The sequence below is a fragment of the Psittacula echo genome (assembly GCF_963264785.1).
Source record: "Psittacula echo genome assembly, chromosome: 7".
Taxonomy (NCBI): domain Eukaryota; kingdom Metazoa; phylum Chordata; class Aves; order Psittaciformes; family Psittacidae; genus Psittacula; species Psittacula echo.
The window spans coordinates 55758579-55773908 of record NC_137740.1 but is presented as its reverse complement, the minus strand read 5'-3'; the positions used below and the strand labels follow the sequence as shown (position 1 = coordinate 55773908).

Here is a 15330-nt window from a genome sequence, read left to right as displayed (position 1 = left end):
AACTGAGAAGACCAAGGGGAGCAGTGTTCACATGAGAGACCTCTGTGTCCCAGGGGATAGTGAAAGAATCATAGAATCATCACCGACTGGTTTGGGTTGGAAAGGACCTTACAGATCATCTAGTTCCAAGCCCCCTGCCATGGGCAGGGTCACCTTCCATTGGACCAGGTTGTGAAAGAAGTTATTTCTTAATCCAGAGAAGGCCATCATCTTTTTGCAACAATGCTGCAAACTGCCTTTTAAGAAATTTCTCGTGAGGTCTTTTGGACATAAAGCAGAGCATAAAGACATAAAGGGTGTTTGCCAATTCAGTAAAATGCTTTATATTCCTAAACCCCGACTATCAGTGTATGCTGTTAGAAAGATACCGTCTTTCACCCTAGAGGCAACTACATTTAATTGATGGGTGATATCCAATGCAGTATATTTTTAAAGCACTGGGTATCCCTTGGAATTTAAGATATGATTTAACAGCATCTAGCCCTTATTTTGTCACTGCCGCATCTGCCAAATCATATGTTGCAAGAACAAAAGCAGCAGACAAACTTAAAGCAACTTCCCACCTATCCTGTATGTTCAGTAGATAACAGAAAGTGCTTGCAGCCATAGGAATACTCACCTAGATATAAGTAGGGAACAAGCAGGCTAGGTTACAAGTTCCACACTCACTCACCTGCGGCAGAGAGCTCTAGCAGACTTCACATCTAATTGTGAAGTTTCCTTATCTGCTCAAAAATGTTCCTGAACTACACAGTACCTTTGAATTTCCATTGTTGGCTGAATCTGACAAAACACTCAGTATCATACCTCTCTCTCACTCATGTTGAGCAGATCTTGTTAGTGCAGATTAGAACTTGTTAAAGATTAATTCTTAAAGCATCCTCAAGCTTTCTTTTCCAACAAAGGAAACATCAATTATAGGCTCACACATAAACTTTGCCCCTGTCTTGAATACTTGCTGCCCTTTATAAATCTTAGATTTCTTTCCCTTGTGTGTGTTCAAAGGAGAGATTTTATTGCCTCCAGGGGTTGTTAAACTGATTGCAATACCACGTATTTAGAGCAGTTCAGTGGGAATTAAGCTGGTTCAATGCTGTCAGACCTAGAATATAGCTGTCAAATAGCATTACAAGTAAAACACCCTTGATAAGAAATAATGACCAAATGTCAATCTGTTTTTTACCAGCAGCACTACAGGCTTCGCTTGCCAATGAAAAATGCAATATTTTGCACATTATACTGGCTATGCTTTTGTCATGCTCCATAGTAAAGGGCGACTCAGTCTTTCAATTTAGCTTATTTTTAGATGATACAATTCCATCACAGAAATGTGTGTCTCAGATCTACCTTGGATTCAAAGCAACAAGGCTTAAAGTCTTGCTTTAACCTCCTTGCTCTCTTCTGTAAAAGAAAAACACCCACCAACACCAAATCCAACAACACATGCATTAAAAATTCATTAATCATACTTCCTAATGTTAGCCATGCAGAAATTAAAACAGCCCATTTGTCTTAGAGCTGCTTTATGCTGCTACAGTATAAAGGTTCAAGTTTCAGGTATCTGTAACTTCATACAATGTAACCCGCTTTGTACTGTTATTTTTCTGATGTATGGATTGTTGGGGTTTAATGATTGCATTATGCACAGTGTTACTACATTTCTTACAATTTATTTTGCAGATCCAAGTATTTGTCATTTATATAAAGAATGAACATACAATAAATGTTTTAATACCTAAATACTCACTATTCCTATTTCAGCACTTAAATACTTAACTGCTCCAACACTTAAATCATCAGGTGACAACACAATGTTTGCAAATGTGCATTCATTTTTTATAATGCTAAAAACCGATATGAAATTGTCCCTATAAATAAACAATGAGACTTTAAAACCTAAAATAAAGACATTACCTAGACAAACTTGCTTCATTTATCCAGATGCGATGGGGTTCAAGGTAACATGCCTGAAAACTTGGTTTAGATAAAGCAGGAGATACTTTAAAATGTCTGCAGTAATTTGCGGTCATCATTTCAGCCAGAATGAGCATTTCAAGATTGTGTCAGGGAGAAATGCAAGAGGAATGATATATAAAGGAAGGACAATGAAAACATCATGTCCTTCAAAAAGGCATTTAAGTACAGTATACAGCTTCCTAGGAGCCACTGGTGAATGAACAAATAACAGAGGGAAAGCAAAACACAACCCAAACTCTAAAGCACAGTAAACCTATGAATGTGGAAGCCAAATTTTCCTTTCTGTAGCATTTAAAGAGGGCACCTGTTGACAGCAGTGAAAGTCCCTGCACATCTGAGATAAAATTAACACAGTAGGTCTAAAACACTATTAAGACATTGACAGAGATACACAAAAAAACCAAACACACAAATTAAGAGGAATCCTAATATTGCCTCCCAATATAAGCCTGCAAAATACTTTCAATGTCTTGAATAAGCAAAGGACAGACAGCATCTTTGTGTTCCTACCTGATTTTTCCACGTAAACTTTTCCCCTGCATTTCACTAATCCACTGCATACAAAAAAGCCAAATTAATAGCTACCTGTGGTGGAACAGAAAGAAACTTGCACACGGCTGAAAGTGTGGGTCTCAAACTATCCCCTAAACTCATTGCATACTCACTGTACATAATAAGCAATGCTAGTTTCAGGCAACTATATTAGCTAAACAGTACAATACAATAATAATTCCAAATGATAAAATATAGTTCCAATATATTTAATGAAATAGATTCCACTTTCTGCATTAATGATCAACATTCATTATTAATGTCTAAATAAAGCTAAAGTACTGCATGGGGTACTTACTCCCTTTCAGGTGAATTCATAAGAATTAACTCACATTTTTGTTTAACATTTTCCCTGTTCCTCTTGTGAAATGTTTACAGCTCACACCCTGATGCTGGGGGAGCAACTGATTTCAAACTCAATGCCATCACTTCATAATTGCACTTAAAGAATCACACAGGAACAGAATGTCACCACTGAATAATATGAATACTTTCACACTGTGAGATAAATGAGGCAAAAATGGGGCTTTTATCCAACAATCAATCCAAAGCCACACGCAAGACTCTCTTTCATCGTTTCTTCCCTAAGTGGGAGATAGCTGTGTGCGATTGTAGCTTGTTTTCATTTCTCCATTTCATCTGTAATTACAGATACTGGCATAAACCAGCACAAGTTTTGCACTAGTGATATTGAAAAGCTGTCCTTCAATTGGCTTTGCAAATGCGCTCCGGTTTTGTTTTCCTGTATTGCAGTTACTACCAGTGAAACCACACTGCAGGCAAGATTCTTTTAAGTTTATTTGTATTTTAGTAAAGATTATTTTGCCTTATTGAAAACGTTATATCAATTTGGAATAATTTAGAAAGACCAGCACATCCAACTGATTCTCATTATCTAGTCTGATAAAAAAACCAGTCACTCAAAAACGATTTGAACTTTCCTTTAAAAAATAGGACTTTGCTGCCCTCTACCTTTCAACTTCCAGATTGTGGGAGAAGACAGAAGCAGCAGAACGATGACCCAAGTCTCAGACTTGGATACTAAGAAGAGCTTGGAATTCAGCTACCATTTAATGATCTACCTTGATCAAGCAGAAAACTAAAGTCACAATTATTTTCCTCATTTACTGAGTTTAAATGAAGGAATGCTATAAAACTATCTGGAATATTAAAAAAAAAAAAAAAAAAAAAAAAGCCAACCAGCTCTTTTGCTTACAATTAAACATGGACAGACACAGCCAGCATGAGAATAATAATTGTTACAGGCTTTTATTTATATGCAGCTGGAAGACACTAACCCAAAATCACTCACTTGTTGAATCATCCATTACTGGGGCTATCAGCACATCTTCCCTCAGGCCAAAGCCACTCCGTTTCTTTAAGTATTGTGTTCAGTGCATGCAGGACAACAGCCGTGTTTTACCTATACTTTCTCTCATAAGGGTACACAGTCCCCTTCCTTCCTTTTAGAGGCTACATTTTTCAGTCTGGATTTGTTTTGCTCTGTTACGAAAGGCAAGACCTGCAAAAGAAAGCAGAAGGAATCAGTCTGAGCCCCTGCTTCAGCAGGTTTTCCTCCTGTTGTACTAAATGCTGCACATCTATGACTGAAATCACTGAAACAGATGAAGAAAACCTCTCTTCCTTACTTTCTTCTCCCATCAGAAATTCAAGTCATGTTTGTGCACACAGTTGCACTCTGCGTGACCACAGAATCTGCACAATCATTCCAGCAATTCAAGTCACATGCTGTTAATTTCAGATGGGAACAGTTTTACTCCTCCTTTTTAAACCTGTGGTTTGTTCATTAGTTTCTCTTAATGCCCACTTAATTGAAACACCAGAAGAAAAACAAACTCTCTTTGAATCCCCAGGTGTATAGCCATCTTTCCCTCTCATTGAAGAGTGGTAAAAGCTTCCAAAGAACACTTCCCATATCCTAGTTATTTCTACAAAACATGGAGACCAAGATAGTGTCCTTAATATCATGATGGTTAAAACCAAGTAGGATAAACCAACTTTTTGTTACATGAAATTAAAAGCTAAGGAGACACTTTCCACCCCGTCACCTCACTTTTTGGTAACCGAAGCCATCAGCCAGAAGGCGGCACACATGGAATACAATGAAGGTCCAGTGCATTTTAATGAACTACCAAAAATAAAGACAGATCACTCAGGTTACTTGTACCACACCCCATAGCACACCAGGTCAGATAGCTAGAGTATGACATTAACTTTAAAACATAATGAAGTGTTCACATGTGGGGCATACAAACACACAAGCAAGATCCACATTGTTAGCTCTCTTTGAAAGCAAGTAGAACGAGAGGAAGAGGCACTGCTTCTGCTTTGGATAGCTTATAAAGATATAAGCAGAGCATACGCTACCCAGAGAGTGACAGGAGCAAGAAGGCCTTTTCCCAATCATGGGCTATAGGCTCTACGCCCTGGCAAAGCTAACAAATCAACACTGCTCATCTCAGGATTACACCAGGCTCAGCTGCCTATCACTGCAGAGGATAAAAAGCCTTGAAGTTCACTTGGGATCTCATTTTATTAACCACACTGCCGCATGGAAACTACACCAGTGGGCTCCACTATAAAGCCTTAAGACAGATAGCCAGACAGATTCAGCAATTCAGACTTTGTCAGGATGGGTTTGAGTTTGTCTTAAACAACAAAACTCCTTTTCATGAACAACCTCCCCAAAAAAAGGAAATTAAAAAAAAGGCTTTCCAGAGGAACTGAAATCCAGGTGAGTTTCACATGCCATAAAATAACAGATTTTCAATGGAAAATATTGAGCGCCACCATAGAAACACAAGGACTGAAACACTGAATGAGCTCATCTTTTCCTCATGGAATAGGAATTAAATTAAAGCATCTTCAACAAAAGAACACAGGTATAAAGTAGGCATTTTATTGAAACAGAAGTCCTGGGTTATTACGTCATGGTAGCAATAAAGTATGTGATTCTGTGGTCGGATCTCTCTCCTGGAAGCTCAAAATACTTTCAGCTGCTTTATGAACTTAGCTCTAAGTTCCTTGTTCACGTGAGAAGTTTAACCATTTCTAAATGAATTTCTGTAAGACATCAGAAGTGCTCAGAAGAGGTAAATACAAGAGAATCCTTGACCCCTATTCAGTTACTTCTAAAGCAATACTTCCCTCTTATGCCACCATTTATTCAAGGAAGTTTTGTGGGGCGGTTCTTCTTTGGTTTTGTTTTGTTAATCATCAGTGCTCCCAAAAAAAAAAAAAAGAAGAAATGAGAAGTACCACAACAAAAACTCTTCGAAGCAATCCTTTCCCAGCCCACAGAAGCTCTCCAAATTGAGAGGTCAACATAATGGACCTAACCCCTGTGATTTTTAAAAAGTATTCTATCTCCACCGATAGAATCAGAGCAACCTGAAGTCTGTTCTGTGAAGGGCTTGTGCTATTTTCTGACCCATGCAGAGGACAGGAACAGATACAAGCAGTTTATGAGCATGGTTAGGGATTTTAGAGTAGTATCGCCACAGCTGTATTCCATCATGCAAATTCAACAAAACTAAAAGCAGAAATGCAACACTGCTAGGGAATATCACTAGAGAAACATCGCACAAACATCCTGCAGTTGTACACTTTTACTGTCATGTCAAAAAAGGCTGATCAACTTGGCTTTCTGAGTCTGCCAATAAAGCAAGTTACAGCCAAGCTCCATTTGGAAAGATAATACCGGTCCCAGGAACTAAACAGCTTGAAGTCTTATATGAAGGGAGTAGAAGCATGAAATGCAAAGAAAGTGCTCATGCAACCTTGCATTCTTGTTTTGCATTCCAAGTGTCTTATTTTAGTCACCTAAAATCTCAGGCACCTTAGTTTCTGTAATATGAAAGATACACTGAAGTTGTATCTGTCTGGACTTGTGTTGCACACTATACTTGCATCTGGGTTAGATATAGTTTCTCCATGAAAAATACTAGAAACAAGTTGAAGAAGATTGAGGAGCTGAAGAATGGATAACTCCTTTTGTGTGTTCCTTCAAAGATTAATACTTGGCTCTCCATTCATACTTATGCTTCCAGCACCATTTACCATTGACTCAAAGGATGGAAAAAATAGTGAATGAACAACTGGGGGGAGAGGGAGAAAAAGAAATGAGTCCTGTATTAAATATCCTTATCACTTTGATGAGAAATTCAAGACCATGAGTGGTAAAACAAATGTGATCAGGGAAGAAGGAATCAGAGAGGCAGAAGGGAAAATAAGTCAATCTTGATTTACAATACTAGTATCAACCTAAGAAGTAACGTGTGGTTAACACAGCTAGTATGCAGAAAGAATGATTATCATGGCACCCTACACAGGCTCCAGACACAAAAGAGTCTGAATAGAACAAAAGAGGAAGTGGAAAGATAATTTCCTAACATATATGTACAATTTTGCTGCCTCTGATTTTGCCGTATTGCCTCAGAGCATTTCCAGGGAAATTAAGTAAATATTTATGGCATGGATGAGCAGTAGCAGTGAAAGGCTACAGCATCCAGAGAAGTATCAAGCAAAACTCACCTTCTGACAGCTACAGCTTCTGTAAAGCAGGAAGTTGTTGGTTTCTGCTTGAAGTAATGCCTCTTTGCAAGAGCAAAGCTTTCAGAAAACACCCTACTGCATTTGTAACTTCCTGTGTTAACTGCTTTTACACTTTAAACATCTTCTCATTACGAAATGCTTGACTCTTTTGAAAACCATTCTGAACCATAAAGAAAAATGTTTAGAACATTATTAAATCAGTTTGATAAAGTCTTTGTGAGCATTTTTGGTACAAAAATTGGAAAGCCGATTGACTGAAAAATATCAGTGAAATGGAAGCAACCTAGGTCTGTTTGCCAAAGGTCTTCCCTTATTTTGGCCATATTTAATGTCCCAAAAATCATATTGTCATGAATCTCCAGCTAAAGAATCCTCTTGAGAGCAGCAAGGATAAAAAAAAAAAAACAACAAACCAATGTTGACTCAAAGCTCATTTTAGCTGCTAAGACTACATTAATTACACCATACACTTACATAAATACATAGTGAACCAAGCAATATCCATCTTCAACAAGCACAGTGCTTGGCTCATGTAAAAGGAATTAGCAAACCACAGTGCTTTGGCACAAAACTTTGCGTGTTCTGAACATTGTGTTATGTATGTGTTCTTACATACATTAGGACTTCGTGCTTGCTGAGTTGTGCTGCAATTAAGCAAGACTAAAGAGACAGCGATTATTTTACGTTTACTTTCAGAGCCTGAAATATCCTTTATTTGGATCATTTGGTAACAAAATCCACCTTAATTCAAACAGCCTACTGCAGTTGAATAATACAAGTCCTAGTTTATTAGGGATGAATTCATATGCCTTCATATTCAATTTGGGCAACCAAATCCTTTGTTTAAAATAAAAAATAGACTCTCTATGGACAGTTAAGCTTTAACAGGAATTTCTCTCAGTCTTCCTGAATTCCCACGTAAGGAAGGCCAGGCTAAAGGCCATAATCTAGAGCTATATTTACAAAGGAGACAAATACACGTCAAATATGACTTCAAATTCCCATAGGTTTGTCCTCTATAAGTAAGTTATTCTTAGTTTTGTCTGACAGACCAGTGTCCCATTACCTCTCTGGAGGGGCTGAAGAGAAGACTATCAGTTCTTTAAAAATAAGCAGAAGAAGCTAATGTGAAATGATGGATAAAAAGTTAAATAGTTCTGTTCCATTAACGTTCTGTCTTTTCTTTATGGATTAGCTTTCACAGCGCATGTACGGACTTGTACTTCTGTAATATCAGAACAACTATGGGTTTTGTAAGAGTAGTGTTGATGAAGTGTCCAACACTTGATCTTACTAAACCAGGCTGGGTGCTGCCCTGGCTGTGTCGCTGTCAATGAAAACTTTGCCATTGGCCTCGATGCACTAGGAGCTTCGCACAGAGCATGAGACTGCCATCAAACATGCCACTGTTGTTGTCCATGTAATGAACGTATTTTTCTGGCAAATAACAAATCACTAAACAGAAGCAGTTTTATCTCCTTTAAAGCTGCTGCAGAACATAAAATTATCCTGACAATTGTGTTCATATTAAAACTGCTTAGATGAGCCAAGCATAATCAAAGACTGACAGCATGTGTGAAACACCTATTTAAAAACAGCCCTTTACACTTCATTAATCTCAATGTTTAAAACAGATGATGGAGGTTTATGAGAAAATGAGTACTAGCTTTCAAGCAGATCTTTTCTAAATAATTTATAGTTAAAATATGTATCAGTGCTGCTATACAGACATGAAAGTTGCAAAAATAGTATAGCTGAAGTGAAGGTAACTAGAGATTAGGAGGAGATTGCAAAGGCTGCAGGCCAGGGATCATCCTCTGTCTGTACTCTGAAACGCCTGCCAGGCTTTTGGGTGGTGTGAAAACAGCCAGTATAAAGTAACATTTTCATGAGGCATGTGTAGCATAAAGGTCAGTCAATCAATCACATTTTTCAAACTATATCTCTTTCTGTTACAAGATGAATGTTGCTATTTCACAAGAGTATTTCAAAAACAGCTGTTATTTGAAAAAGTCAGTGTTGTGCTCTCATCATATTCAATAAAAAGCCAGGAAATCCTTGGCATTAGAAAACCTATACAGCTGTCCTCCTTACCTCTTATCCATGTGACATAGAAATGCAGATTGTGACTGCATTGTGCAGATCTCAGCAGTGAATGCAGCCTTACAAGGTGCTTAGATCCAGTCTATTTCTTCTCACTTAAAGTTACATTATGCTAGACTTAAGGCATGCTTTATTTACATGCATTCAATCTCTAGTGGGAGTTTATATACTGTGCACTGGATAATTCTCTAAGTGAACAACAGTCCAGCATTAAGAAGAGTTTCATGCAGAATACAAATAGAGAGCATTAAACGACTACCTCCCAGGGACAGCGAGTTCCCCAGGCTTACGTTGGGGATGAGGATTGGTCAATCTGTTCACCCTCAGGGGCTGTCTGGAATTATAGATCAGGGACCTTATTGTCATACCCCAGCTGCTGAACAAAGACACTAGAAGAAAGGAGATTTACGAGTATTTCAGCAACACTGAACAAGGGATACAGAAGCCATACAACTGGGAGTACAGTGGCTCTAAATCTGTAGGCATTATGCAAAAAGAAAATGCAGAGTTGGGCATCAAGGGAGCTCTCCCAGAGCAATAGGACATCTTTGTAAATTCTCTAAAGAATAAATTTAACAGTTATTAAAGAACAACACCCTGTTATTGCAGTCACTGAACTTTACATCACAAGGGAAGATGCAAGGGATTTTCAGAAAGACATCTGTCATTTAACAGTGACAGTGACCTCAGCACTGATGAGCAATTCAAATCCCCAGTGATGGAAACAACTTAACTCCTTGGTATACAGCGGGTTGAGAACACAAGCATTAGGACTGCTATGCACTACTACTGTACAGCCTACAGAAGGTTTTACCTTCAGACAAGCAGTAGATGGAATGAGGTATAATTTTGCAAATTATAAATGCTATACATAAATAGCACTTGTGACATCATTTAACATTATGATATTGGCAGTCTTAGAATCCTAGGATTGTTTAGGTTGGAAAAGACCCTTAGGGTTATCAAGTCCAACTGTTAACCCAGCACTGCCAAACCCACCACTAAATCCTGTCCCTGAGTGCCACATCTGCACATCTTTTAAATACCTCCAGGATGTTTAAACAGTACACCCATTCAAAACATGAGCAGCTAGTTTCTCCAGCAGAATGCTGGAGGACAGTGTCTGAGGTTTTACTAAAGTCAAAGTAGGAAACATCCACAGCCTTTTCCTTGTCCACTAAGTCATCACCTTGTCATAAGAAGGTCAGGTTAGTAAAGCACGACCAGCCTTTCATAAACCCATGCTGACTGGGCCTGATCCCCTGCCTGTCCTGTACGTATCATGTGATGGCACTCAAGAGGATCTGCTCCACATCCTTCACCAGCAGCAAGGTCAAACTGACAGGTACTTCCCCAGATGCTCCTTTTGGCCCTTCCTGCAGATGGGCATCACATTTGCCTGTCACCAGTCAGCTGAGACCTCCCTGGTTAGCCAGGACTGCTGATAAGTGATGGAAAGGGGCTTAGTGAGCACTTCCACCAGGTCCCTCAGTACCCTTGGGTAGATCATATCTGGCCTCATAAACCTGTGTGTGTCTAAATGGTGTAGCAGGTCACTGACTGTTTCCCTTCGGATTCTGGCAGCTTCATTCTGCTCCCTGTCTCCATTTTCCAGGTCAAAGGCTGGGTATCTGTAGAACAACTGGTCTTACTATTAAGGACTGAAGCAAAGAAGGCATGAAGTACTTCAGCCTTCTCCTCACCATTTGTCACTATTTCCCCCTTCTCCCCACATCCAATAAAGAATGAAAATTCTCCTTAGCTCTCCTTTCATTGCTAGTGTATTTGCTGATGTGTATATATATAATCATTTAGATAGAAACATTCATAGTCTTCAAAAGGTAAGAAGGAATTTCAGTGGCAATAAACCACTCACTGAAAAAAACATTTATAATACAGTATTTAAGGACTGAGCACACAAGTAGGAATGCTAACATTCTTTATAGATACCCATTTCACACGATAGTCATGTTTTACCAAGAGGGTGTTCAATCAGTCAGATTCAGAACTGTGACACTAGAGATCCCGCATAGTCTTTTCACTAGGAACTGCTACAGCATTGACCTGGAAACTGATCTGGCCCTAACTCCTATACACAGTCCTAAGGAAAGACAGGGAAAAATACAGAATCTGCCCATATGTTCTAGATACTCAGCAGATGCCTGCAAGGCAAGAAGAGGGGCAGGCCATAGATTACTCCATGCCAATTACTCTAGTAGCCCCCATGATACTTATGGAGAGTAGGAATGGACAAGAAGCTCTAAGAAGCAATACAGTAAGACCTTCAAGCCCAGCTTGACACCACCTCACATTATGCGCACTGCCGCGTGGGGAACTAAGAGAACACAAGACAAAGTATCCCCCCTTCTGGGAAGGACACCATACCCATTACCAGACAAACCTTCTCAACTAAGGAAGGCAACTACATCTGTCCAATACTGAACTCTAATCAATAGTACTAATAATTGGAACGCTCTTTCCCTCCACAGTCAGCTGCACTTCTTGAACACTGATGAAGACTCACAGCGCCTGAACTGACTATTCACTTTATCCAAAGGAAAACACGAGACACACATGGTGGGAAGCCTATGGTTGAGCCTGGCAGAGAACTCCACACTCATAACTTCTGCCAATCTTTTAGCAGGGAGATGCCCATGTACCACCACAGACTGCTTAGTAGTCAAAAAGGGAGAGGGAGGAACAAACCAATTAAGTTGTTTACTATAGCATGTAACAAGTGTGTTATTTATCACCAAGAGAAGCAAAAAATTACAGCAACAATGCCATATGGAACCCCACACTATACTGAAATCAGTTTTAGGCTTTTAAAATAAAATGTGGTAGAAATTGTGTAAGATTCACCCTTGTCTGAATTATGACACTTAAATTAGCTTTCTAAAATCTATATTCTAGTCTAACAAAGACATTTGATCAGCAAGCAGAACACAGCTGACATTAGCTAGGATGGCTACACAACAGCGCTCCTCTCCAGCCTTATAAATCTATGGCCTCAACAGAGTGTGCCACTGTACTCCCCCGAAACAGTGACTGCATGCTAAACGAACTGCTGATCTGCTATCACAGTACCCTTCCTCAGAGTACTCTGCCTCCAGATGGATGCCTTTAACACACAGTAAAGTACCCACACAACATAAAGCACATTTAGATCTCAAGGCAACTGTAAACTGTCCACTGTCACATGTAGCAGCTACACACTTACCTTAACAACATTCCACGAAACTCAAACAGGCCTCAACATACTCCAGTCACCTCAGTGTGAAGATGAAGAGTGATTCATAGGTACTCTTGAAAGAACCTTATTTGACTGACGGTTTAATGATACAGCAACCTTACAGACTGATAACAAGAGGAAATAAAAGGATCTGGACCACTATAATAACAATTAATATTATAACATTTTATATCACTATATAAATATTAATATTAAATGATAGTAAATTTAATATATAATTATTTAGTATCTTAAATATTATTATAAATGTTACTGATCATTTTTATTATTAATAATATTATTAGCTGTTCATGAAGGATATCTATCTTACGACATTCTGAAGGGAGAAGACTGAAAAGGCTTGTACATTAACCAAGATTCTCTTTTTTAAATAGAGCACATCGCCACTCATGGCTCTTTCCTGAAGTCCATACAGCTGTTCTGCTCTTCATCTTTGACAAATAATTCACTTAAATATGCAGTAGGTTGTGCTTAGTCACAGTAATGAATAAGGAATATATGTATTCCTCCTGCCCCTGTATTATCCATTTTTAGCTTTTTTGGTACCCAACAAAAGCTCCCAACATTCTTGACTTACCTTCACACTTTGGGTATATATAGAACCTTACAAATACACAAAAAGTTTGGAATACACATGGAATACATGTTCTAGAGTCCACGAGGAAGATGTATGGGCTTAAAAGAGGAGTGAGGATGGCAAGTCTCCATAAAAAGCACAGGCACATCTGGTGTGAAGACTCAAATGTCTGACCTGCAGGAGACCACAAAGGCAAGCAGGTTATTTATTCCATGTTCTCCAGTAACAGCTGGTATTCTTGAATCCTGAAAAAAACACAAACCCCAACCACACTTCTGCATACAGGCAGAACTCTGTTTTAAATCAGTATCACAGGGTAGTAGGGGGTCTTGAGGTCTTGTTAAGAAGCCTTCTCTTTTATGTTTTTGCCTCAGCAGGTTTTGATGCACCAGTTCACCCTCCAGGTATTTATTCCTTCTCTTGTGAGCATCAGCTTTGAAGTACCAAAGGATGGGATGAGGAAAGCTTAGATTTGTAGAGTAAGATCAGAAGCTCTTTTGTTTTAGATGTTGGACTTCAGTTTATACACATTTTTATTTATACAGAAAGACTTAGTCATTGGTTAGCTGTATATAAAACTAGTCAAATCTGTTTAAAGGCAGCTGAATTGAGCTGCAGGACTTAGTTACAGGTATTTTAAAAGCAAGCACAATAAAGTAAACCTAAAAACTTGAGACAATTTTTGAAATTAATTTAAAAACAAAATAAAGATATATTACTAATTTTTATGCTTGACTCAGAACAAACTTTCATTGCTAACCTGGTGCCAAATTTCAATCCTTTCACATAATTTGAGGAACACCATTGAAGGCTTTAGACCCAAGAGTATGTGGGACTTGCCAAGCTCTTCCTTGCTTTAAGTTAGGTCTCTAGGGGAGAGATTTTGTCCATTACAATCAGCAGCTGCCCCTTCACCCCCAAATCTAAGTTTAAGCTATCACTGAACACATTTCATGGGTGAGAACTGTCAGTACACAGAAGTCAATTATAGGTTAGATTACCAGTCACGAGTATGAAGTCACAAATGCTTAGAGTCCAAAGCTCCTGAGGTCATAGTGGATAAAACGACCACAGCAATGGAAAAGAAGTACTGAGATCTTAGGTAGAAAACCTTATCTTAGCTGCCTAGAGGCAACTTAATTCTCTCCAACCAGTAAAGGAGCCATAGACAAAGATGAAAAACCCACCACTCGCAGACATTCATGCAGCATCTCAGTTCTCATAACTACTGCAAAAAAGTTCTCATGCTAAAGCTCTTGCCAGTTCCTAGAACACTGATACAGTTCCTGATAAGTTGTCTGGGAAGAGACGAGCATCTTCCTCTTGTAGGGCAAGAGATCTAAGAATAGAACATAAATAGTTGAGTGATCAGCTTGTAAGACAGAAGGGGATATTACACCTTAAACATAATGAAAATATGAATCTTAATCCTAGCCTTAATATGGAGAACAGGAGAATGAGTGTTTACAGATGTAGGGAATACTTTGTTATTTTAAGCTTACATATCCAAAGGAGATACTGTTCAATCAGCTGCAGGCTTAACACATCTTTCTACCAACCCATGCTTTTAAGTCCAAGCTAACACTTACAGGTATAATAATCAAGCCTACATCATGCTGATTTTTTAAAAAGGAAAAATGCAAGCCACAGAGAAAACAAGAGGTCAAAGCACTTAACTCAGTTTCCTCTCTTTCCTCACAATGTTGTATTTTCTACTCTCCAAGTTATATTAAAAGCAATAGATAAATAAGTACAATGCACAGCATTCTTCAGAGCTGACTGCTCCTAGACTTCCTGGTAGCCTAATATCCAAATCAAGTATTCCCCCTTAATACTTGCATTTACCCAATACTTACCCAATTCTACAGCAGACCACTGAAAAAGCAAACTGGTTTACATTTGAGGTTAGAAGTATTTTAATTATACCTAACTTCTCTTCACTCTCTGCTTATATCACCTGTATACAGCAATGGCTGCAAATTAACACAAAGGCTCTCCTACAGAAAGGTGCACAAGCTACATATATGATGAGATTTTGAGCAAACTTGCCCGTAACGACCACAAGAGATTGTACAGTTACTTCTGTTAAGTTACCACATTTAGGGAAAACAGACATTTCCAGTTCTTTTTAGTCAAAAGCTAGATTAGAGGGAACTGTGGAGAAAAACCAAGTGTACTTATACATCATTTCTAAGAAAGACAACAGTGCACAGCATGTAAATATACTGAAAGTATGCTTCCCCTAGGCACACTATGAAGGCTCAAGTCCTTATCTGGCTTGGTAGATGGAGTC

General features: G+C 38.7%; 1 long non-coding RNA gene across 1 annotated transcript; it reads right to left on the bottom strand.

The window, feature by feature from the left end:
* Positions 1–2757: 2757 nt before the first annotated feature.
* On the bottom strand, positions 2758–14422 carry LOC308224013. The gene is made up of 4 exons (XR_013957446.1): positions 14225–14422; positions 13038–13211; positions 12428–12564; positions 2758–4051 (listed from the first exon to the last, which is right to left on the bottom strand). It is a non-coding gene; the product is annotated as an uncharacterized lncRNA (long non-coding RNA).
* Between the last annotated feature and the right edge of the window lie 908 nt (positions 14423–15330).